General features: G+C 43.9%; 1 protein-coding gene across 2 annotated transcripts in view; it reads left to right on the plus strand.

Moving 5' to 3' along the window:
• Positions 1–24245, plus strand: part of ptprn2 (protein tyrosine phosphatase receptor type N2) — a 1069199-nt gene that overhangs the window by 258273 nt on the left and 786681 nt on the right. The gene's annotated exons all lie outside the window — the stretch shown is intronic.

The following is a 24245-nucleotide window of genomic DNA, read 5'->3' on the forward strand; positions in this document are numbered from 1 at the left end:
ATGAGCTGCTATGCTACAAATAGCTTACAGTGGTTAGATAATACCAGCTAGCATTTGTTTGAGATTGGGAGGAAAGCGGACTAGCTTTAGGAATGAATGTACAAACATCATGCTGGCAGAAGCCAAGTTTGACATTTGCTCTAGGTTGTTGGTTGTACTCATTTGCCGCAATTGTTTAAAGAAATTGCCTCGAGCAGTGACTTTCTCTTCAAGTGTTTTGGCCAATGTTTCCCTCAACTGGCACTCCATGAACAAATTAACTGACCAGAGGCACATGAATTTTTTATTGGAACTGTCAGTGCATATAAATTGAAGTTAAAATTCCTACGTTTCATTAATAACTGTGCTTCATAAAAATATCATAATTGCTGTAATGGTGTTTGACAGATCTGAAGTTCTCAGTGAATCCGTGTAAAGCAAAGAACTGCTTTAAGGACAATTAAAATTTTGGAAAGGATGTGCTCATGCCTGTCAATAAGGAAACCAAAAGATCTTTTCTTATCTGGAGGGGGAGAGTACCCAGGAGGAAGTAATCATCATCATTTTGAACCACAGAGAGGTAAATTCCCAGTTTGGGAATGGAAAAGTTTTAAGGAGTAGGAAGAAACCATAAACCGGAATTAGGTTGATTAGTCTGCAAGGTGTAGCTCCAAGTCATACAGTCATGGGAACCATAGCATAAAAGCAGATGAAGATGAGCTCTTCCATCAGAATCCAACTTCAAGTTCAACCAAAGATGTTTCAACCCTTTACCCTCGTGCTTGGATTTAGCACCTAGTGCTGAGCATATTTCACTTGTCATTTGCATTCTTATTAGGAGACTGTTTTGACACTTATTCTTGGGAGACAAAGCTAATTTCAATAACTGTATTTGAGATCCAGAGGCTCCCTTGGTAATCTACAGTATCTACAGTCACATGCACCCTAAAGCAAACAGGTTCATGAGAGTAGCTGTTTCTTTCATTTGTTCTTTTTTTGTGTAAACTAGTTCCAACTCGATAAAGCACATATTGTTTGGTTTGCTGTTCAGAGACCCTGCAAGAGGATTCTGTGCTAATGTTTAATAGATTACTGATCAATACCAATCTGGACAACCCATTTTCCTCAGTAATTACAGCTCATATCTGCTGATTTATAAAGTTTGTTACTTGAGGTCGAAACAAATAACAGTTTCAGTGTTGGGAAAGCTAGTTTTATCAGTCTCCTTATAACTGTTTAATGCCTGAGTAAGTTTAGTATGGTGTTTTTGTTCAGAATCTGAATCAGGTTTAATATCACTGTGTTGTGAATGTGGTGAAATTTTGTTGAATTTTTGGTAGCAGTACAGTTCAGTACATAAAATAACTATACATTTCAAACATATACACAGTAACTATGATAGACATACATAGTGTATGGTGGTATCCAAAAAGAAGGAGAATTCTATCTGCAGGCTGAAAATAAATGGGGAAGACATAAAACAAGTACAGAACTTTTGCTACTTAGGAAGCTGGGTGACATCAGATGGCAGGTGCGACATGGACATCAAAAGAAGAATAGGGATGGCAAAAGACACCTTTATGAGAATAAAGAGTATAAACTAGGCATGACAACCTGCCTCAGAGTACTGAAATGTTACGTTTATCCATTTATGTTAAATGGATCAGAATGTTGGACAATATCTAGTAATATGGGGAAACGAATTGAAACAGCAGAGATGTGGTTTTTGAGGAGGATGCAAAGAATATCATGGACGAAACAAATACTGTATCTAATGAGGATGTCATGAACAGAGCAAGCACAAAAAGAGAAGTAATGTATGAGATCATGAAAAGGCAACGTAACTTCATTGGACATGTGATTAGGAAAGAGGAGTTAGAATGTACGGTAATTATGGAAAAGATTGAAGGGAAGAAAGCAAGAGGAAGACAAAGACAAATGATCATGGAGATAGCAGCCAGAGAACTGGAAATGAATACCAATGAATTGATCCACTTGACCCGAAACAGGAGTGTGTGGGCCATGGCAGTCAAAGCTCAAACTGGGCATGGCACCTGATGATGATGATGACACAGTGGATTCTGGTTAATTGGGACACATCAAGCCCAGTACATTTTGACCCTATTAAGCAACTGTCCCAATTAGCCAAAATTTCAAGGAAATAGTTAAAAAGCTATAAAAAAAGACAAACTAAGTAACAAGTTATGTATTTAATTAAAAGCAGAACACATTAGAACACTACCAATATTACAACAGTAGTATAAAACTGTGTATAAGTTCCTAATACGTATCAGTGGAGGAATTCATCCACATCACGCTCTTTTGACTGTAACTGAACAAAATCAGTGCAGATACTGAATGTAGATAATGGACTACCTTCATGCAATGCTGTCAACAATTCTATCTTCCAGATGTTCATTCTCATTGTAATGTTGAAGATGATTGATGATACTTTAAATTCTTCGTTGTTGCAACTTGTTGAAGTAGTGAAACAATTTCATTTTAATTCCCTGTCATGGTCCGGTCCGTGAAGTCCGCATTCCGGTTCACGGTCTGGTCCATTGACCCTTGCTCCTGGTTTTCCTGTCTACCCTGTTTCTGTTCCTGTTGAGCACTAATTGAGGCAGCTGATTCTCATTGGGGCTGGCTGCATAAATACCTCCAGAGACCAGGGCGTGGCTGCTGGATTGTCCTTGTCCTTACTCCTTGTATCCCTTCCTCTGCCTTCTGTTTCCTTGCCTGAAGCCTTGCCTTGTCTTGCCGATAACTCACGCCTCGCCTGAAGTCCTTGTCTCGCCTTGCATCACCTGAAGTCTTGCCTTGTCTTGCTGGTAACTCTCACCTCATCTCGTCTGAAGTCTTGTCCTGGAGCCATCCTGTACCTAGCTCCTTTCCTGTCCCTTGCCTCCTCCGAGTAAGTCAGGCCGTCTTGCTGTTACCCTGCGGTGGGTCCTGTCCTTTCCTGTCCCTTGCCTCTGTCAGGTGGAGATCCGCACCCTGCCCAGGAGGAGCTTCAAGACCCCAAGCCTCTAGCCAAGCCCCGCCTCAAGTCTCTAGCCTCGCCTCGCCTCGCCTCGCCTCAAGTCTCCAGCTGAGCCTCGCCCCAAGCCAAGCTTCAAGACCCCAAGCCTCAAGCCTCGCCTCAAGTCTCTAGTCTCAAGTCTCAGGTCTCCAGCCCCGCCTCGAGTCTCTGGTCTCCGGCCTCGCCTCAAGTCTCAAGCCTGAAGACTCCAGCCTCGTCCTGCTTGCCAGCCAAGTCACGTCCTTGCCTAGTTCTGGGGTCCGAGCGAGAGGCAAGAGCCAGGTCCTGGGTCCTTGTCCAGTCTCTGGCTCGGAGTCCAAGCCCTGGCTCCTAGCTCTCTTGTCCAGTCCTGTTCCGGATTCCTGGTTTTCGTGTCCATGTCCTAGTCCTGTCCCTAGTACTTCAGTATCTGTGTCTTGCACTTGGGTCCATTCCCAGCCGCCCCTTATGACATTCCCGACCATTTCTGGCGTCTCCAAGCTTGAATGTTTGAAACTGCGGTGAGCAAAACAAATTTTATTGTGTTGCTGCTTATTTCTCACCAGCTATCAATGACAAAAACCACTTGAATCTGTCCATTTTCTCAATTAGTTTTTGTTCTTTGAGAGTTATCCAAAATAAATAGCTGCCCCAATTAACTGATTGCCCAATTAACTGTAATCCACTGTATACATATGTATTACTTACATGTGTGTGTATATGTGTGTGTGCGTGTATATATATATATATATATATATATCTATCTACACACACACACACACACACACACACACACACACACACACGAGTCCACTGTATGTGGATCAATATCCACATATTATATAGTGCAAAAGAGATTAAAAAACAGGTAGTGTTCATGTGTGGATTCACTGTCCGTTCAGAAATCTGATGGCAAGGGAGAAGAAGCTATTCCAAAAACATTGAGTGTGTGTCTTCCAGCTCTTGTACCTCCTCCCTGACGGTAGTAATGAGAAGAGGGCATGTTCTAGGTGATGGGGTCCCTAATGATGGATGCCTCCTTTTTGAGGTATCATCTTTATTAATCCTTGTTCCTCATCTGACTTGTTCGTTTGTTGGATTTTTATAGTTTTTCGTGGTTGAATGTGCAGTTCATTTGTCCTCCCAGGAGAAAGGAACTTGAAACTTGGATTAGGTCTATCAGCTGATTAGACACAGACATCCCAACTTGCACTTCCATTTCTTTCTCAGCAGGTTGTAGACAACCATGCTTTCATTGCCTGCCTCACGTGGTTCTCTACACTATATTTGACAGCAATCAAAGAACAGTTAAGAGTCATCCACTAATATGGGTCTGGTTCACATAAGGTTGGACAGCTAAGAATGTCGGACTTTTGTCCTTGCAGGACCTTGGTGAATCAGAGGGTTTTTTTTAACAACCATCTCGTAGTTGCATGGTCACCATTACTGATATCAGATGTTTATTTCAGATTTCTTTCTTATTTGAATTAAAATGCACCAGCTGCTGGATTATTTTGTTCATCCAGATGAGCTCACGCTGTAATTAAACCACAGACAGTTGAAACCTTAAGGTAGAGTTTTAATGCCCTATGCTTAGAATGTTCGCAGGCTCTTATCCACTGGGACATGTTCAAGCAGGCAAAATTGACTTCATTAGGAGCCATTATCCAGCAATCTAAAGAGACTTGTATCACATCGTTTTGGGCTTGTACTTAGCCTAAGACCATGTTGCAATTTTTTTTCAGATCGACGGCTGCTATCTTAATGTTGCTTAAAGTTTTATATAATGTAACCCAGAGCTATTCTAATTATTACTTGGCTCACGTTCAAAAGTGAGGTGATTCCAGTGCAGCCTTTACTCTCTCTTTAATTGTCAACTGGGTGATTAGAAAATAATGTTGGAAAGCAAAGGACAGAACTAATTCATCTGGATATTTCATGGCAAGGGTGTTAGGAAAGAACAAAATAAGTGTTTCATACATGTCATGTAAAGAATGGTGTTCAGTCCAATATACACCTTAAGCTCTGACAGACAGTGCAATACCTCATGTGGTGTATATTTTACCATGTTTCCCTATGTGGTGGTTGTCCATTGTGTTTGAGGATGACAGGAAGCTTGTGTGGGAGAGTTTTTAAAGTGGAAAGCTGTTGCATTGGAGCAGTTCCACTCTCTTAACATCAGAAGTCCGGGTCCAGTGGTCACAAACTGGGGTCTTCCTTGGTTGCAATGGATGAGCATGGCATCTTCTAGGTCTCGTCATGCCCTTTGCCCACCATGAAGCGTGGCAGTACCGCCTTCCCAGCTGTTGGGTCTCACTGTAGGTCTCATCTGCCCTGTCCGCTGGAGCGGACCACATGCTAGGACAGACTTGTCCCTATCTCACTGTGGTATGAGCCTGCTGTTACCCACACCTGGCTTAGCCCGCCTGTCAAAGCAGAGTACTGGGGTGTGGCCGCTGTTGCATGCAAACGGCTACTTGGAGCCACAGGTGAGAGCAGCTCCTTCAACGGTGGTCCCCACTGGACGCTCAGATCTCACCTGTGGCTCCTTACAATGTGGAGGACACCATAAACCCATGGGGTGTACACCATCTGACAGAACGACTCAGTTCCAATGATTTCCCCTGTTACATATTAAGAGTCAAGGAGTCACAGGCAACATGAAGACGGATTTTTCGGCACAGCTTATCCAAGCGGACCAAGTTGCCTAACTGAGCTGACAACCCACATTCCCATCAGTTCTACTTCCCACATAGTCGAGGGCAACTTACAATGGCCAATTAGCACGTGGGAGGAAACTGGAACTTCTGTGGATATCTGCGCACAGAGACACTGGGGAAACTACACCATCAGCACAGGAGGTAAGCATTGAACCCCGATAAGGCAGTAGCTCTACCACTTTTCCCATGACACTGCTGTAGAGAAAGTATTTACATAGATTGGCATAAAAAGCATAAAGATTACTGTTATAGATCCAACCCCCCCCCCACCCCACAAAAGATGCACCACCGATTTTGGTTGGGCTGTGTCAGGAATACTCTGCAGATCTGGTTACCGCAAGGAGTGTGCTTAAGCTGGAAAGGGCTTCCCAAGGATATTCAAGTTCTCAGTTTAAATTCAAGCTCAAGTTTAATTGTCATTCAACATTACAGCCAGATGAAACAGTGTTCCTCTGGGGCCAAGATGCAAAACACAGTCATAAACAGGACACAGCACATATAATTATGATAGCAGAAAAATAGTTACAAAAATTTTTTTTTTAATAATTAGTAATATAACCCAAATCCCTGGATGTCATGGCCAGGGACTGATGGTACATGGATGTTGTCCTGGAGCTATGGTTCTGCAAGATCAGCCCATGGCAGTTCCTTATCCTGCACGGTGCAGCCACACCGAAGGCAATCCGGCTTGTCTCCCACCGAGTGAGTACTGGAGGACAGCACTGACTGGAGGGGGCCAAGCTCCAACCCAGCGGCACACAACCAGCCCCAGCGTCACCTTCCTGGGCTGCCGCAACAGGCACGAGTGAAGGCCTAGTCTGCATCACAACCGAGGCCATGCAGCTCCCCTGCTGTCGGTCTCACCAAGGAACCAGTGAATCGGACTCGCAGTACTCTACATTACCAATGTCCAACAGGGTCTTGCGATCACAACAAAAACATCCTGCACCTTCTCCCTTGGGTGGCTGAAGCAGACATGGTGCGGAACAAGTCCAGCTCCTCCGCTATCCAGCACCCCGCAACTGGGGTAAACCTGCAGTACCTGGTGTTCTTAACATTGAGCAGAGTCTTGTGACCGTGAAAATTGTATTTATTTAGTGATTCACTACGAAGTTGGCTCTGCCGGCCTTTCAACCTGTGCCAACCCCCCAACAAACCCGATTAACCCTAATCACGGGACAATTTACAACGATCAATTGACCTCCCCGGTACTGTGGGAGGAAAGTGGAGGACCAAGGGAAAACTCATACATTCCACGGAGAGGATGAAGAGACTCTTTACAGAACAGCGCCGGAATTATGCTCCGGATTCTGGAACACTCCGAGCTGCAATAGCATTGCGCTAACTCTACGCTACTGTGGTGCCATGGCAACAAAAGACGTAAAGGATGAACAATCAATAATCACACCCAACGAGGCTGCTGCATCCAAGCATGCTGCCATCTTACCGGAAACTTAATTGAATTGGAGAGCAGGTGTAATCAGGAGGGATTGGGTAAACGAGGTGTGTTTTCCCTGGAGAGAAGGACATGATAAATGTATATACTGTAAGATTATAAGAGCCATAGATATGGTAGATAGAAAGTGTGTTTTCCATGGTAGGGATGCCAGAAATTAAAGGACATAGGACAGAGGGAGGAGGTTTACAGGAGATCTGGGGGGTTGTTTTCATACAAAGAGTAGTTGGAATCTGTAATGAGTTTCCAGTGAAGATGGTGAATAGCACCAACGTTTAAGATTTACCTGGACAGGTACTTGAATGAGCTGGGCATAGAGCAAGGCTTTCTAAACTTGTTCCTGCCATGGACCAATATCATTAAGGAAGGTGTCTGTGAACCCCAGGCTGGGAATCGCTGACACAGAGGGATATAGAACTAATGTAGGTAAGTTAGAATCAGAATTGGGTTTAATATCACCGGCATATGTCATGAAATTTGTTAACTTTGCGGTAGCAATACAATGCAATATATAATAATAGAGGGAGAAAAAACCGTGAATTATGGTAAGTATATATATTAAATAGTAAATTAAATAAGGAGTGCAAAATGAAAAGAAATAAAAAAGTAGTGAGGTAGTGTTCGTGGGTTCAAAGTCCATTCGGAAATTGGATGTGGGAGGGGAAGAAGCTGTTCCTGAATCTCTGAGTGTGTGCCTTCAGGCTTCTGTACCTCCCTCCTGATGGTAGCAATGAGAACAAGGCATGCTGCGGTAATGGGGTTCCTTAATGATGGATGTTGCCTTTTTGAGGCACCGTCCTTGAAGATGTCTTGAATACTGTGGAGGCTGGTACCCATGATGGAGATGACGAATTTTACAACTCTCTGGCAGTTTACTTCAGTCCTGTGGAGTGGCCCTTCCCCCCATACCAGGCAATGAGATTAGTATAGATGCCTCACCAATGTACTAATCTCAATTACTATGTTAGCGAGACCTATATACTAATTTCACCTGCATTTATTCTATACGCAGTTTGATAAAACTCTGGTCAGGGCACATCTGGAGTATTGCATTCAATGCCACTTGCCTCATTATAGGAAGGGCATGGAGGCTTTGGAGAGGATCCAGAAGAAGTTAACTGGGACACTGCCTGGATTAGAAGGCATACACTCTAGGGAGAGGTTGGTCAAACTTGGGCTGTTTTCTCTGGGGTGGCGGCAGAGACCGAGAAGAGACGAGAGGCAGCTGTAAAATGTCTGATACTAGAATCTATGTATTTAAGGTGAGAGGAAGTAATTTCAAAGGAGATTTGTGGGGAAGGGTTTTTACAAAGAGTGGTAGGTGGCTGGAATGTGCTGCTAGGGTTGATAGAGGAAGCACATATGATAGTGGTATTTAAGAGGCTCTTATAAGTGAATATAGAACAGTATAATGAATTACAGGCCCTTTGGCTCACAGTGTTATGCCGACCTGTTAACTTTCTTCAACCTAACCTTTCCATTTTTCTTTCAATTTAATATTAAACACACAGCGCATATTTTCCTCACATGAATATAGTGCTAAGTCAATTATCAGGGGAGGACAGGGGAGCTTGAATTAAGTGTTGAATGAACTTCCAGTAGAAGTGGCAGAAGCAGGTTCGATATTATCATTTAAAAAAATTTAATAGGTATATGGACAGGAAAGGAATGGAGGGTTATGGGTTGAGTGCAGGTCGGTGGGACTAGGTGAGAGTAGTATTCGGCACGGACTAGAAGGGCAGAGATGGCCTGTTTCCGTGCGGTAATTGTTATATGGTTACATAAGTCACTTATAAGTCAATAGCATCGTAACATTTAAAGTAACGTTTGGATATTAAACACACAACACATATTTTCCCCCGTATGAACATATAAAATCATTGCAACACACCAATATCGCTGAATCAGTGGGAGCCCTGGGTATGTTTTCCTGCAACAAGACGGTCCTATCGAGGGGTGATGGGAGACAGTGATACTCGAAGGGGGTTCCTTATGTCTAGTCTATTCTGCAGTTTAGTTTTCGTTGCATTCATTGCAGAAAACTCCGCTTCGTAGAAAAATGTTGGAAATGGAAGCAACGTTTTCAGTGCTTTTGTGGCTATCTCAGGATATTCAGCCTTGACTTTGATCCAGAATTCCGGCAGAGATGTTATGTCAAACACACTTTTCAGCCCGCCGTCATTTGCAATCTTGAGGAGTTGATCTTCTTCCCGCGCTGACATGGATGACGTGCGGGTAATGACCGTGCGTGCGTTCAAGCTCAACAGTGCGTGACAGGGAATGAGGAAAGGTGCAGCTGACTCATATCGCCAAATCATATCGTTTCCTCGCACATGCTTTGTGGCCCGGTACCGGTCCGCGGCCCGGTGGTTGGGGACCACTGTTATAGAGTACAACATGAATGTGCAGGAAATGGAGGGTATGGACATTGTGCAGGCAGAAGGGATTAATTGAGGTGGTGCCTAATTAGTAATTCAAACTAGTTTGGTACAACATCGTAGGCTGCAAAGTGAATTTCCTCACCATATTGTTCTATATTCTATGTGTAGTAGTAATAATAATTTATTTACAGTATAAAGCACTGTTCATACAAATGACACACATCAAAGTTGCTGGTTTGTAGTTCAAAGTACTTTACAATGGGATAAAGTACAAACATAAATAAATCGCGAATCGATTAATCTGCCGCTAAAGCGCCGATCCCTGCGAAACACTCCTTTTTAAAGCTCTTCTCCCCGACCTGTGCGTAGCTATCACTCTCTTTGAATTGACTGGTCCGTCGCTAATGTGCCAAGCCCCACGAAACGCTCCTTTATTAAACTCTTCATCCCGACCTGCACGAAGCTCTCTCTCTCTTCAAATCGATTGGTCCAGCAACCAAAATAAAAGACAAAATGATGTTAATTAAAAGCAAGGTTTATAAATAGTTTTGAACTAGTGTTCAAAAGTCTCAACTGAGTCTGTACCCCTTGTAGATTTAGGTTTTGAGTTCCACAGTTTAGGAACATATTTTTTTTTTAAAGAGTGTTTTATGGAGCCGCGAAATAAATGTGTGGAGAATGGAAGTAATGTTAGGTATAATGGTTGCTGGACCAATCGATTTGAAGAGAGAGAGAGCTTCGTGCAGGTCGGGATGAAGAGTTTAATAAAGGAGCGTTTCGTGGGGCTTGGCACATTAGCGACGGACCAGTCAATTCAAAGAGAGTGATAGCTACGCACAGGTCGGGGAGAAGAGCTTTAAAAAGGAGTGTTTCGCAGGGATCGGCGCTTTAGCGGCAGATTAATCGATTCGCGATTCATTAGCAGGAGCAAATAAAAGTAAAGCAGGGTCAAAGCAGAGCGTCCATTGTGTGAGTGGACCAGTGAGTGGGAACTTGGGGCTTTGGCGAGGAGGCACAGGTAGGTAGCAGGTAAGGATTTTGTAGTGGTTGAATAAAAAGTCAATAAATTGCAGCTGATTAAATTAAAAAGGATCAGGTGATGTGCTGTGGCTGCATAATGTGGGAGTTGGTGGACCCCATTGTGGTTCCTGGTGACCACATCTGCAGCAAGTGTTGTCTCTTCGAGGAACCCAGGCTCAAAGTTGATGACCTGGAATCTGAGCTTCAAACACTGCGGCACATCAGGGAGGGGGAGAGTTACCTGGATTCTCTTGTTTCAGGAGGTAGTCACATCCATTAGATTAGCTGCCTCAAGGTCAGTCTGTGGTCTGCGAGAAGGTGTAACTGCGAGTGAGGTGGGTAGTGGGGTCCAGGAGACAGAGCTGGAGGAGCCTCAGCCCTTGAGCTTGTCCAGTGGGCCTGAGATTCTTGCTTCCTGTGTGGATGAGAGTGGGGGCTGTAGGAAGGATGTGCAACCTAATTATTATCATCGGCATGTGTCATGAAATTCATTAACATAGCAGCAGTTCAATGAAGTACATAATATAGAGGAATCAATAAATACATTACGGTATATGTATATTGAATAAATTAAAAATTGTGCAAAAACAGAAACAATATATATTAAAAAAGTGAGGTAGTGTTCACTGGTTCAATATCCATTTAGGAATCTGATTGCAGAGGGGAAGAATCTGTTCCTGACTCACTGAGTGTGTGCTTGCAGGCTTCTGTACCTCCAACCTGATGGTAACAGTGAGAAAAGGGCATGCTCTGGGTGCCGGGGGTCCTTAATAATGGACACTGCCTTTCTGAGACACCGCTCCTTGAAGATGTCCTGGGTACTTTGTAGGCTAGTACCCAAGATGGAGCAGATTAAATTTACAACTCCCTGCAGCTTCTTTCGGTCCTGTGCAGTGCCCCACCCCCACACCAGACAATGATGCAGCCTGTCAGAAAGCTCTCCACGGTACATCTATAGAAGTTTTTGAATGTTTTTGTTGACATACCAAATCTCTTCAAACTCCTAATGAAGTATTCCCGTTGTCCTACCTTCTTTATAGCTGCATCGATATGTAGGGACCAGTTTAGGTCCTCAGAGATCTTAGAACATAAAAGAACCTAAGAAATAGGAGCAGGAGTAGGCCATCTGGCCCATCTAGCCTGCCCCGCCATTCAATAAGATCATGGCTGATCTGTCTGTAAACTCAGCTCCATCTACCTGCCTTTTCCCCATAACCCTTAATTCCCCTACTATGTAAAAATCTATCCAACTGTTTCTTAAATATATTTAGTGAAGAAGCCTCAAGTGCCTCCCTGAGCAGAGAATTCCACAGATTCACCACTCTCTGAGAAATACAGTTTCTCCTCATCTCCATCCTAAATCTTCTCCCCTGAATCTTGAGGCAATGTCCCCTAGTTCTAGTCTCATCTACCAATGGAAACAACTTTCCTACTTCTATCTTATCTATCCCTTTCAAAATTTTGTATGTTTCTATACGATCCCCTCTCATTCTTCTGAATTCCAGAGAGTATAGTCCCAGGCGACTCAATCTCTCCTCATAGGTTAACCCCTTCATCTCTGGAATCAACCTGGTGAACCTCTTTTGCACTGCCTCCAAAGCCAGCATATCCTTCCTCAAGTATGGAGACCAGAACTGCACACAGTACTCCAGGTGCGGCCTCACCAGTACCCTGTATAGTTGCAGCATGACCTCCCTGCTCTTGAATTCAATCCTTCTAGCAATGAAGGCCAACATTCCGTTTGCCTTCTTAATAACCTGTTGTACCTGTAAGCCAACTTATTGCGATTCTTGAACAAGCACTCCCAAGTCCCTCTGCACAATAGCATGCTGCAATCTGTCACCATTTAAATAATAATCTGCTCTTCTATTATTCCTTCCAAAGTGGATGATCTTGCATTTACCAATGTTGTAATCCATCTGCCAGACCTTGGCCCACTCACTTAACCTATCTATATCCCTCTGCAGACTCTCCACATCCTCTGTACAATTTGCTTTTCCACTCAGTTTAGTCTCATCAGCAAGTTTTGCTATGCTACACTCAGTCCCCTCTTCCAAATCATCAATGTAAATGGTAAACAGCTGCGGGCCCAGCACTGACCCCTGCAGCACCCCAATCACCACTGACTGCCAACCGGAGAAACACCCATTTATACCAACTCTCTGCCTTCTATTGGTTAACCAATCCACTCTCCATGCCAATGTACTTCCTCCAACTCCATGCCTCCGTATCTTATTTATAAGTCTCTTGTGCGGCACCTTATCGAACGCCTTCTGGAAATCCAAGTATAGGACATCCATCTTGACACCCAGGAACTGGAAACTGCTCACTCTCTCTACTTCTGATCCCTCTGAGGGTTGGTATGTGTTCTTTTGTCTTACCCTTCCTGAAATCCATAATCAGCTCTTTCATCTCACTGACATTGAGTGCCAGATTGTTGCTGCGACACCACTCCACTAGATTAGATTAGGTTATGAGGACACGCAGCCCTCTTTTGTTGTCATTTAGTAATGCATGCATTAAGAGATGATACAAACAGACCATGGGCACGGTAAAAAAAATCTCAAAGTCTCTTGAAAGTCCCATCATCTCACACAGATGGTTGAAGGAAGAAAGCTCTTCCTGCCATGAGCTTCCAGCACCGCAAACTTGCCGATGCAGCATCCTGGAAGCACCCAACCACAGTCCGACACCGAGTCTGTCCGAAAACTTCGAGCCTCCAACCAGCTCTCCGACACCGAGCACCAACTCTGCCGAGCGCTTCGACCCTGGCCCTGGCAACCGGCAATAGGGAAAGCCGAGGATTTGGGGCCTTCCCCTCCGGAGATTCTCGACCGCACAGTAGCAGCAGCAGCGAAGCGGGCATTTCAGAAGTTTCTCCAGATGTTCCTCCGTGCTTCTCACGGCTGTCTCCATCAAATCAGGATTGTGCACGGCATCCTACTTCACAAATACAATATCCATTCGGAGCTGCCGCGCGCACTGCGTCGCGCCGCCATCTTCTCCTCCCCCTCCCACTAGTTGGTATATCTGGCTCCTGTGCGCCCTCTCATCTGCATCAATAACCAGAACAGTGTGTGCTGGGGTAACACACAAGTGTCGCCAGGCCTCCGGCACAGAAATAGCATGCCTAAAACAAATTGGGCTGAATGCCCTTAGCATTGGACTCCTTCACAGTGAGGATTGCTGGCATAACGAACTTGCCCTTATACCTCTTCACAGGACAGCTGAACTTCAGTACAATGTGTATGGATGAGATTTGTTTATTTACTCAACTTAGGTACATATTTAATTATGGTTTTATCCCATTAAAAATGTTTCTGTTTTACATATTTTGTACACTTTTGACATTATGCAATTAGTCCAGACTAGTTGAAGTGTCTTTAAATATCCCGATATCAGAGGCATAGGAAAGCAGTTTAAAAGGCCGCCAGGGTGGTCTTTGGTCGGGCTTCGGAATCGCTGCGCAGATGGTGCCATTTCACAGGATATTTGCATCCTCCATACTTCCAGTTCAGTCGACCCTACAGAGAAGGTAAGTTCCAGTTCGGCGCAATCCGAGGTATAAATAAGATGTGTAGACACATAAAAATAGAATCAAGTGGATTTAAACAACTTACAAAGAGCCTATAATGATCACAGCATAGTCAGAAGTCATTCAGCCCTTCAAGTCTCTACTGCAATGTTGTTTAATTTTTGGAATGTGTTATCTTTGTGAATTAGTTCAGCATATCCAGTGAACAGTTGTCTGATGTTATTAGAAAGGGATAGATTTGTGATTTTAATCAAGGGGAAGTTATCTTCTTTGCTCGTTTTATGCTGTATTATCGGGCTTGGTTTTTGTTCTTATAACAGTAGAGAAAAATGTAGATCTACTAAAGGGCCACTTCAATCATCATCTGTGGTCCTGTTTGATGGCTAAAGGACCGATAGAAAATTACAGAAAATGATCCCACAGATCCTGTGTCACCATGGCAACTGGGACCAATTGCTGGTACACAGTACAGTGCTGCAGCTGGTCTCACGTCAGAATTGTTCAGACTTCTCGGGGAAAATGAGGAGTGCTTTCATCTTGGATTTTTCTGTGTAACAAAAATCAGAATCAAACATTACTCCGTCTCCCAGAAAGATGCAGGAAACATCTAAAATGGGGTTGTCTCAAAGTGTGAATACTGTACAGGTGCAGTGAAACGCATTTATACAGTAGCAGCATCACAGGCATGTTGCATCATATAAGAAGCATTCACAAAAAGAATGTACTGTAAATTAAACATAAATTCTATATGTTTTACAAGACTGAACTCAATTAGAGCAAAAAAAAAAGCAAAGTTAATTTTATTACAAGTTGATCAAAATGATCATGGTGTTACTAAACAGTAGTGACTAGGGTTGTACTGATATATTCAAGAACCTAATGGTTGAAGGGAAGTATAGTATTGTGCAAAAGTCTTCGGCACGTATATTACGCTAGGGTGCCCTAAGACTTTTGTACTATACTGTAGTAGTTTTATGTATTGCACTGTACTGCTGCCATGAAAAAAAGCCAATTTCATTACATAAGTGAGTGATGATAAACCTGATTCTGACATGGGTCTCTGTTGTGGACTGAGAGTGGGAAGGGGGCATGGAGAGGGGAATCATAGTTGGAAAAAGGAGAAGGGAGAGGGGACAGAGCAGGAAGCACCAGAGAGACCATTCTGTAATAATCAATACTTTATACTTTATTGTCGCCAAATAATTGATACTCGAGCATACAATCATCACAGCGATAAACCAAATGTTTGGAATCAAATGACCTTGCCTGGTGTCTCATGGCTGAGTGTGTCACACCCGTGCAACCCCTATTCCCCGCCCCCCCAGCCCCTGGCACTCCTTCTCTGCCACCTAACCCCCACTCCTCCCACTGTGCGCCAGCCTCACCATTCCCTACATCTTTTGCTGCCACCACATGTACAAACTCGCTCTCTGCTCCATGGTGCCAAATACAGTACAATGCAAAAGTCTTAAGTACTCATTATATGTATGTGTAGCTGTTCTTGAACCTGGGATGTGGGACGTCAGGCCTCTCCACTTCCAGCCAGATGGTAGCCGTGAGAAGATACATTTTAAGATGTCTAGCAGCTCCTCTTCTGTAAAGTGGACTCTCTCAGTGACATCATCATTAACTTTCCAGAGCTCCCTAGCATCCATGTCTTTCTCCACTGAAAGAAGTATATTTACAGAAATACAGAAACATTTGTTCGAAAGCCTCACCCGTCCCCAATGTTCCCTCTACATTGTGCGCCTGTGTGTGCACACATCTTTTGCTACTAGCGCAAAAAGATATTTAAACTATACATAAAAGGTTGTTAGCCTCCAGCTCAATGGCGTGTTAAGTATATTTCACGATCCATGTTTCCTTTTCCACGGATGGTCTTGACAACATGGAGTTTGCGATGATTTGTCTGCAGATTTTAGAACTGGCTTCTTTATACAGTTTTTATTGAAGAAATTATTGATTCACTGTGCTAAATTACAAAGAAGCAAAGGGCATTAAGCGAAATAGAACTGCTAGTTAACTTACAGCAGTTTAGCTTATTGATCCAGTAGAAACTGCTACACCGAAAGCTGATGCGGTCAGGAACGTGCAGCTACAAGAAGTATTTATGTACAATAGAGAAACTGGTGTTACCTATGTGATTTGTTGTGATACAAAAGTTGCTGGAGAATTTGCAAGTGGGAAGAAGTGGACTGATATTTGTAAACTTGACTTTTTAAACCATCATTTTTCAAACAAATCATGTATGGACGGTAAGCGAAAGCAATGGCAAGAAAATCCTTCATTATCCGCTACAAGCCGGCTACGTATGTTTTGTGAGGGCAGATGAATGAGAGCAAAAACGATCAAACCCAGAGGAGATCAAAGTCCTTATTGACAGTGTTTTGTTAGCTTTTAAAATGAATACCTCTATATATAAAATTCAGTGCGCATATGTTGTCACCGGGCAAAAAATTGCACAGTGCAAGATTTTTGTGCACACTGGTCATTACAAATTCATGGGAACATTGCTCTTTTCCTATGTCTCCACACATGGATGATCTTATTGATAGTTAAGGGACCCTGTTCTCTCCTTGGTTGCTCTTGCCATTATCATGCCCATAGAATCTCTTTGGATTCAGCTTGACCTTATCTGCCAAACTACCTCATGTCCCCTTTTTGCCTTGTTGTTTTCCCCCTTAAACAGACTCCTACACTGCCTGTAATCCTGAATAGGTTTACTTGATCCCAGCTCCCTATACCTGACATATACCTCCTATTTCTTAACTAGGACCTCGATATTTCTTGTCACCCTGTATTCCTCACCCTTGCCAGCCTTGCCCTTCATTTTACCATGGACATGTTGGCCTTGAACTCATGCCATTTCACTTTTAATGGCCTCCCCCCCACCAGGCATACCTTTACCTGCAAACAGCCTCTCCCAATTAACATTTGAAATTTCTTATCTAATGCCCTCAAAATTGGCCTGACCACAATGTTGGTCTTTAACACGGGGACTCGTCTAATCCTTCTCCATAACCATGTTTGTGGAAACGAACAGTTTAAGTTTGACTACCTTTCATTAGAACAATCAAAATGTGAAAAAGAAACATGGCACTCTCTTACATAATAAAATGTAAGGTGGGACCTGTACAAGAGAGACGAGTTATACCTGAACTACAGGGCCAATATCCTTGCAGGGAGGTTTGTTAGTGCTACTGGGGAGGGTTTAAACTAGATTTGCAGGGGGATGGAAGCCAGAGTGCCAGAGCAGATAGTGGAGCGGGGGTGAAAATAAACGATGTTAAAAGTTCATGCAAACTTACAAATAGAAGGGTTGTGTGTGGTGGTAATAATATTCTGAGGTGTGTCTATTTCAATGCAAGAAATATCAGGGGGAAGGCAGACGAGCTGAGGGCATGGATTGACACATGGAATTACGACATTATAGCCATTAGTGAAACTTCACTACAGGAGGAACAGGATTGGCAGCTTAATGTTCCAGGGTTCCGATATTTCAGACGTGAGAGAGGCAGAGGTATGAAGGGTGGGGGGTGGGGTGGCATTGCTACTCAGGGAAAATGTTACAGCAGTTCTCAGGCAGGACATATTAGAGGGCTTGTCTACCTAGGCCATATGGGTGGAGTGGAGAAACAGGAAAGGTATGACCACATTAATGGGGTTGTATTATAGACCACCCAATAGTCAGCGAGAATTGGAGGAGCAAATCTGCATTGTGATAGTAGGGGATTTTTAATTTTCCATATACTGATTGGGACTCCCATACTATTAAAGGTCTAGATGGGTTAGAGTTTGTAAAATGTGTTCAGGAAAGTTTTCTAAATCAATATATAGAGTACCAACTAGAGAGGATGCAATATTAGATCTCCTATTAGGAAACGAGTTAGGACAGGTGACGGAAGTGTGTGTAGGGGAACACTTTGGTTCCAGTGATCATAACACCATTAGTTTCAACTTGATCATGGATAAAGATAGATCTAGTCCTCGGGTTGAAGTTCTAAACTGGAAAAAGGCCAAATTTGAAGAAATGCGAAAGGATCTAAAAAGTATGGATTGGGACAGGTTGTTCTCTGGCAAGGACGTGATTGGTAAGTGGTAAGCCTTCAAAGGAGAAATTTTGAGAGTACAGAGTTTGTATGTTCCTGTCAGTATTAAAGGCAAAGTGAATAAGAATAAGGAACCTTGGTTCTCAAGGGATGTTGGAACTCTGATAATGAAGAAGAGAGAGATGTATGACATGTATAGGAAACAGGGAGCAGATAAGGTGCTTGAGGAGTATAAAAAGTGCAAAAAAATACTTAAAAAAGAAATCAGAAGGGCTAAAAGAAGACATGAGGTTGCTTTGGCAGTCAAGCTGAAGGATAATCTAAAGAGCTTCTACAGGTATACTAAGAGCAAAAGGATAGTAAGGGATAAAATTGGTCCTCTTGAAGATCAGAGTGGTCGGCTATGTATGAAACCAAAAGAAATGGGGAGGATCTTAAGTGTTTATTTTGCGTCTGTATTTACTAAGGAAACTGGTATGGAGTCTATGGAAATAAGGCGAACAAGTAGTGAGGTCATGGAACCTTTACAGATTGAAGAGGAGGAGGTACTTGCTATCTTGAGGCAAATCAGAGTAGATAAATCCCCAGTACCTGACAGGGTATTCCCTCGGACCTTGAAGGAGACTAGTGTTGAAATTTCAGGGGCCCTGGCAGATATATTTAAAATGTCGGTATCTACGGGTGAGGTGCCGGAGGATTGGAGGGTAGCTCATGTTGTTCCGTTGTTTAAAAAAGACTCTAAAAGTAATCTGGGAAATTATAAGCTGGTAAGTTTGACATCGGTTGTAGGTAAATTATTGGAAGGAGTACTAAGAGATAGGATCTACAAGTATTTGGATAGACAAGGACTTATTAGGGAAAGTCAACATGGCTTTGTGCGTGGTAGGTCATATTTAACCAATCTATTAGAGTTTTTCAAGGAGGTTACCAGGAAAGTGGATGAAGGGAAGGCAGTGGATGTTGTCTACATGGACTTCAGTAAGGCCTTTGACAAGGTCCCGCATGGGAGGTTAGTTAGGAAAATTCAGTCGCCAGGTATACATGGAGAGGTAGTAAATTGGATTAGACATTGGCTCAATGGAAGAAGCCAGAGTGGTAGTGGAGGATTGCTTCTCTGATTGGAGGCCTGTGACTAGTGGTGTGCCACAGGGATCAGTGCTGGGTCCATTGTTATTTGTCATCTATATCAATGACCTGGATGATAATGTGGTAAATTGGATCAGCAAATTTGCTGATGATACGAAGACTGGAGGTGAAGTGGACAGTGAGGAAGGTTTTCAAAGCCTGTAGAGGGATTTGGACCAGCTGGAAAAATGGGCTGAAAAATGGCAGATGGAGTTTAATACAGACAAGTGTGAGGTATTGCACTTTGGAAGGACAAACCAAGGTAGAACATACAAGGTAAATGGTAGGGCACTGAGGAGTGCAGTAGAATAGAGGGATCTGGGAATACAGATACAAAATTCCCTAAAAGTGGCATCACAGCTAGATAGGGTCGTAAAGAGAGCTTTTGGTACATTGGCCTTTATTAATCAAAATATTGAGTATAAGAGTTGGAATGTTATGGTGAGGTTGTATAAAGCATTGGTGAGGCTGAATTTGGAGTATTGTGTGTAGTTTTGGTCACCAAATTACAGGAAAGATATTAATAAGGTTGAAGGAGTGCAGAGAAGGTTTACAAGGATGTTGCCGGGACTTGAGAAACTGAGTTACAGAGAAAGGTTGAATAGGTTAGGACTTCATTCCCTGGAGCGTAGAAGAATGAGGGGAGATTTGATAGAGGTATATAGAATTATGATGGGTATAGATAGAGTGAATGCAAGCAGGCTTTTTCCACTGAGGCAAGGGGAGAAAAAAACCAGAGGACATGGGATAAGGGTGAAGGGGGAAAAGATTAAAGGGAACATTAGCGGAGGCTTCTTCACACAGAGAGTGGTGGGAGTGTGGAATGAGCTGCCAGATGAAGTGGTAAATGCGGGCTCACTTTTAACATTTAAGAAAAACTTGGACAGGTACATGGATGAGAGGTGTATGGAGGGATATGGTCCAGGTGCAGGTCAGTGGGATTAGGCAGAAAAATGGTTCGGCACAGCCAAGAAGGACCAAAAGGCCTGTTTCTGTGCTGTAATGTTCTATGGCTCTATATATTGATAACATTTATTGCTAATCAATATACAGTATCTCATTAATAAAATGCTTGTCCAACAGAACATTTCTGACCAGTTATGCCAATTGGATAAGAAAACTTGGCAACTCTGACTGAGTGCTCAGTAGCACTACTACCAATTACTACTGATAACCCTGATGTCTTGATGAAGGAGCTCGGCCTGGTACTTTGTGCACTGGAGAACTGTATAAACAGACCATGCAAACTCTTCCATCCACACATCTGGATGTGGCCCCCATCTACAGTTTTATAAAGCTACAACATAACTTCCTGACTCTTGAACTAAATTCTACTAAATGCACGCTTTATCAACCATCCTATCAATCATTTTCAGGGAGCTATCTCCTGACCCTAAGATCCCTATGTTCACCATTGTTAAGGACCCTGCCACTAACAGGGTACTGTCCTTTTACATTTGACCTCACAAACTGCAACACCTCACCCTTGGCCGGATTAGGTTCCATCTAACACACATCAAAGTTGCTGGTGAACACAGCAGGCCAGGCAGCATCTCTAGGAAGAGGTACAGTCGACGTTTCAGGCCAAGACTCTTCGTCAGGACTAACTGAAGGAAGAGTTAGTAAGAGATTTGAAAGTGGGAGGGGGAGGGGGAGATCTCCCATCCACTGCTACCAACCTTATAGTTCCCACACCTCGCACTTCCCGTTTCTACCTCCTACCCAAGATCCGCAAACCTGCCTGTCCTGGCAGACATATTGTCTCAGCTTGCTCCTGCCCCACTGAACTCGTTTCTGCATACCTCGACACGGTTTTATCCCCCCTTGTTCAATCCCTTCCTACCTATGTTCGTGACACTTCTCACGCTCTTAAACTTTTCGATGATTTTAAGTTCCCTGGCCCCCAACGCTTTATTTTCACCATGGATGTCCAGTCCCTATATACTTCCATCCCCATCAGGAAGGTCTCAAAGCTCTCCGCTTCTTTTTGGATTCCAGCCCTAATCAGTTCCCCTCTACCACCACTCTGCTCCGTCTAGCGGAATTAGTCCTTACTCTTAATAATTTCTCCTTTGACTCCTCCCACTTCCTCCAAACTAAAGATGTAGCTATGGGCACCCGTATGGGTCCTAGCTATGCCTGCCATTTTGTTGGCTTTGTGGAACAATCTATGTTCTGTGCCTATTCTGGTATCTGTCCCCCACTTTTCCTTCGCTACATCGATGACTGCATTGGCGCTGCTTCCTGCACGCATGCTGAGCTCGTTGACTTTATTAACTTTGCCTCCAACTTTCACTCTGCCCTCAAGTTTACCTGGTCCATTTCCGACACCTCCCTCCCCTTTCTAGATCTTTCTGTCTTATCTCTGGAGACAGCTTATCCACTGATGTCTACTATAAGCCTACTGATTCTCACAGCTATCTGGACTATTCCTCTTCTCACCCTGTCTCTTGCAAAAATGCCATCCCCTTCTCGCAATTCCTCTGTCTCTGCCACATCTGCTCTCAGGATGAGGCTTTTCATTCCAGGACGAGGGAGATGTCCTCCTTTTTTAAAGAAAAGGGCTTCCCTTCCTCCACTATCAACTCTGCTCTCAAACGCATCTCCCCCATTTCACGTACATCTGCTCTCACTCCATCCTCCCGCCACCCCACTAGGAATAGGGTTCCCCTGGTCCTCAACTACCACCCCACCAGCCTCCGGGTCCAACATATTATTCTCCGTAACTTCCGCCACCTCCAACGGGATCCCACCACTAAGCATATCTTTCCCTCCCCCCCTCTGCTTTCCGCAGGGATCACTCCCTACGCGACTCCCTTGTCCATTCGTACCCCCCGCCCCATCCCTTCCCACTGATCTCCCTCCTGGCACTTATCCTTGTAAGCGGAACAAGTGCTACACATGCCCTTACACTTCCTCAGTTACCACCATTCAGGGCCCCAGACAGCCCTTCCAGGTGAGGCGACACTTCACCTGTGAGTCGGCTGGGGTGATATACTGCGTCCGGTGCTCCCGATGTGGCCTTCTATATATTGGCGAGACCCGACACAGACTGGGAGACCGCTTTGCTGAACACCTACGCTCTGTCCACCAGAGAAAGCAGGATCTCCCAGTGGCCACACATTTTAATTCCACATCCCATTCCCATTCTGACATGTCTATCCACGGCCTCCTCTACTGTAAAGATGAAGCCACACTCAGGTTGGAGGAACAACACCTTATATTCCGTCTGGGTAACCTCCAACCTGATGGCATGAACATTGACTTCTTTAACTTCCGCTAATGCCCCACCTCCCCCTCATACCCCATCTGTTATTTATTTTTATACACACGTTCTTTCTCTCACTCTCCTTTTTCTCCCTCTGGCCCTCTGACTACACCCCTTGCCCATCCTCTGGGTTCCCCCCCCCTTGTCTTTCTCCCCGGACCTCCTGTCCCATGATCCTCTCGTATCTCCTTTGCCAATCACCTGTCCAGCTCTTGGCTCCATCCCTCCCCCTCCTGTCTTCTCCTATCGTTTTGGATCTCCCCCTTCCGCTTTCAAATCTCTTACTAGCTCCTCCTTCAGTTAGTGCTGACGAAGGGTCTCGGCCTGAAACGTCGACTGTACCTCTTCCTAGAGATGCTGCCTGGCCTGCTGCGTTCACCAGCAACTTTGATGTGTGTTGCTTGAATTTCCAGCATCTGCAGAATTCCTGTTGTTTAGGTTCCATCTGCCATTTCTCCATCCATGTCTGCAACTGATCTATATTGTGCTGTAAACAACAGGAATTCTGCAGATGCTGGAAATTCAAGCAACATACATCAAAGTTGCTGGTGAACGCAGCAGGCCAAGCAGCATCTATAGGAAGAGGCGCAGTCGATGTTTCAGGCCGAGACCCTTCGTCAAGACTGACGAAGGGTCTCGGCCTGAAACGTCGACTGCGCCTCTTCCTATAGATGCTGCTTGGCCTGCTGCGTTCACCAGCAACTTTGGTATATTGTGCTGTATCCATAGGCAAGCTTCAGTGCTGACCCACAACACCACCAGTCTGTATTATCTGCAATTTCTCCTGGACAATGTTATAATAAATCCAAGTGTTCAAGTTGAAAGTACATATATGTCACTATATACAACCCTGAGATTCATTTTCCTGTGGGGCATATTCAATAAATCACAATAATCGTAATAGAATCAATAAAAGACCACACCAATAGAGTGGACAACCAGTGTGCAAAAGACAAAAAAACTGTGCAAATACAAAAATAAAAAAAATAGAAATCATAAAAATAATAAATAAATGAGCAACAAATGGTGAGCACATAGATGAAGAGTCCTTGAAATTGAGTCCATAGGTTATGGGAACATTTCAATCATGGGTGAGTGAAGTTATCCCCTTTGGTTCAAGAGCCTGATGGCTGAGGGGTAATAACTATTCCTGAACCGAGTGGTGTGAGTCCTGAGGCTCCTGTACCTTCTTCCTGATGGCAACAGTGAGAAGAGAGCATGACATGGGGGTCTTTCGATGCATGACATGGGGGTCTTTCGATGGATGCTGCTTTCCTGTGACAACACAATTCCCCTCTTTATCTAATTAATATGTATGAGGATTAGAAAAAAACGAAAGAACTAAGGTTATGTAAGCAACACACACAAAATGCTGGAGGAGCTCAGCGGAGCAGGCAGCATCTATGGAAAAGAGTAAACAGTGGACTTTTCGGGATGAGACCCTTCATCATGACCCAGAGGGGTGCATTATGGTAATATTAACACAAAATATTATCAAAAATATTTAGTAATAAAACCTAGTGTTGCCTCACCTGGGAGAGCTTTTTGGGGCCCTGAATGGAGGTGAACGGGCAGGTGTAGCACTTTGGCCACTTGCAGGGTTAAGTGCCAGGAGGCAGATTATTAGAGAGGGACAAAAGGACTAGGGATCATTATCTCCAACCCCAGATTAATCAGCTACTGACTAACTCTGAGATGGCAGTTTACAAAA

The sequence above is a fragment of the Mobula hypostoma genome, chromosome 3 (assembly GCF_963921235.1).
Source record: "Mobula hypostoma chromosome 3, sMobHyp1.1, whole genome shotgun sequence".
Lineage (NCBI taxonomy): Eukaryota > Metazoa > Chordata > Chondrichthyes > Myliobatiformes > Myliobatidae > Mobula > Mobula hypostoma.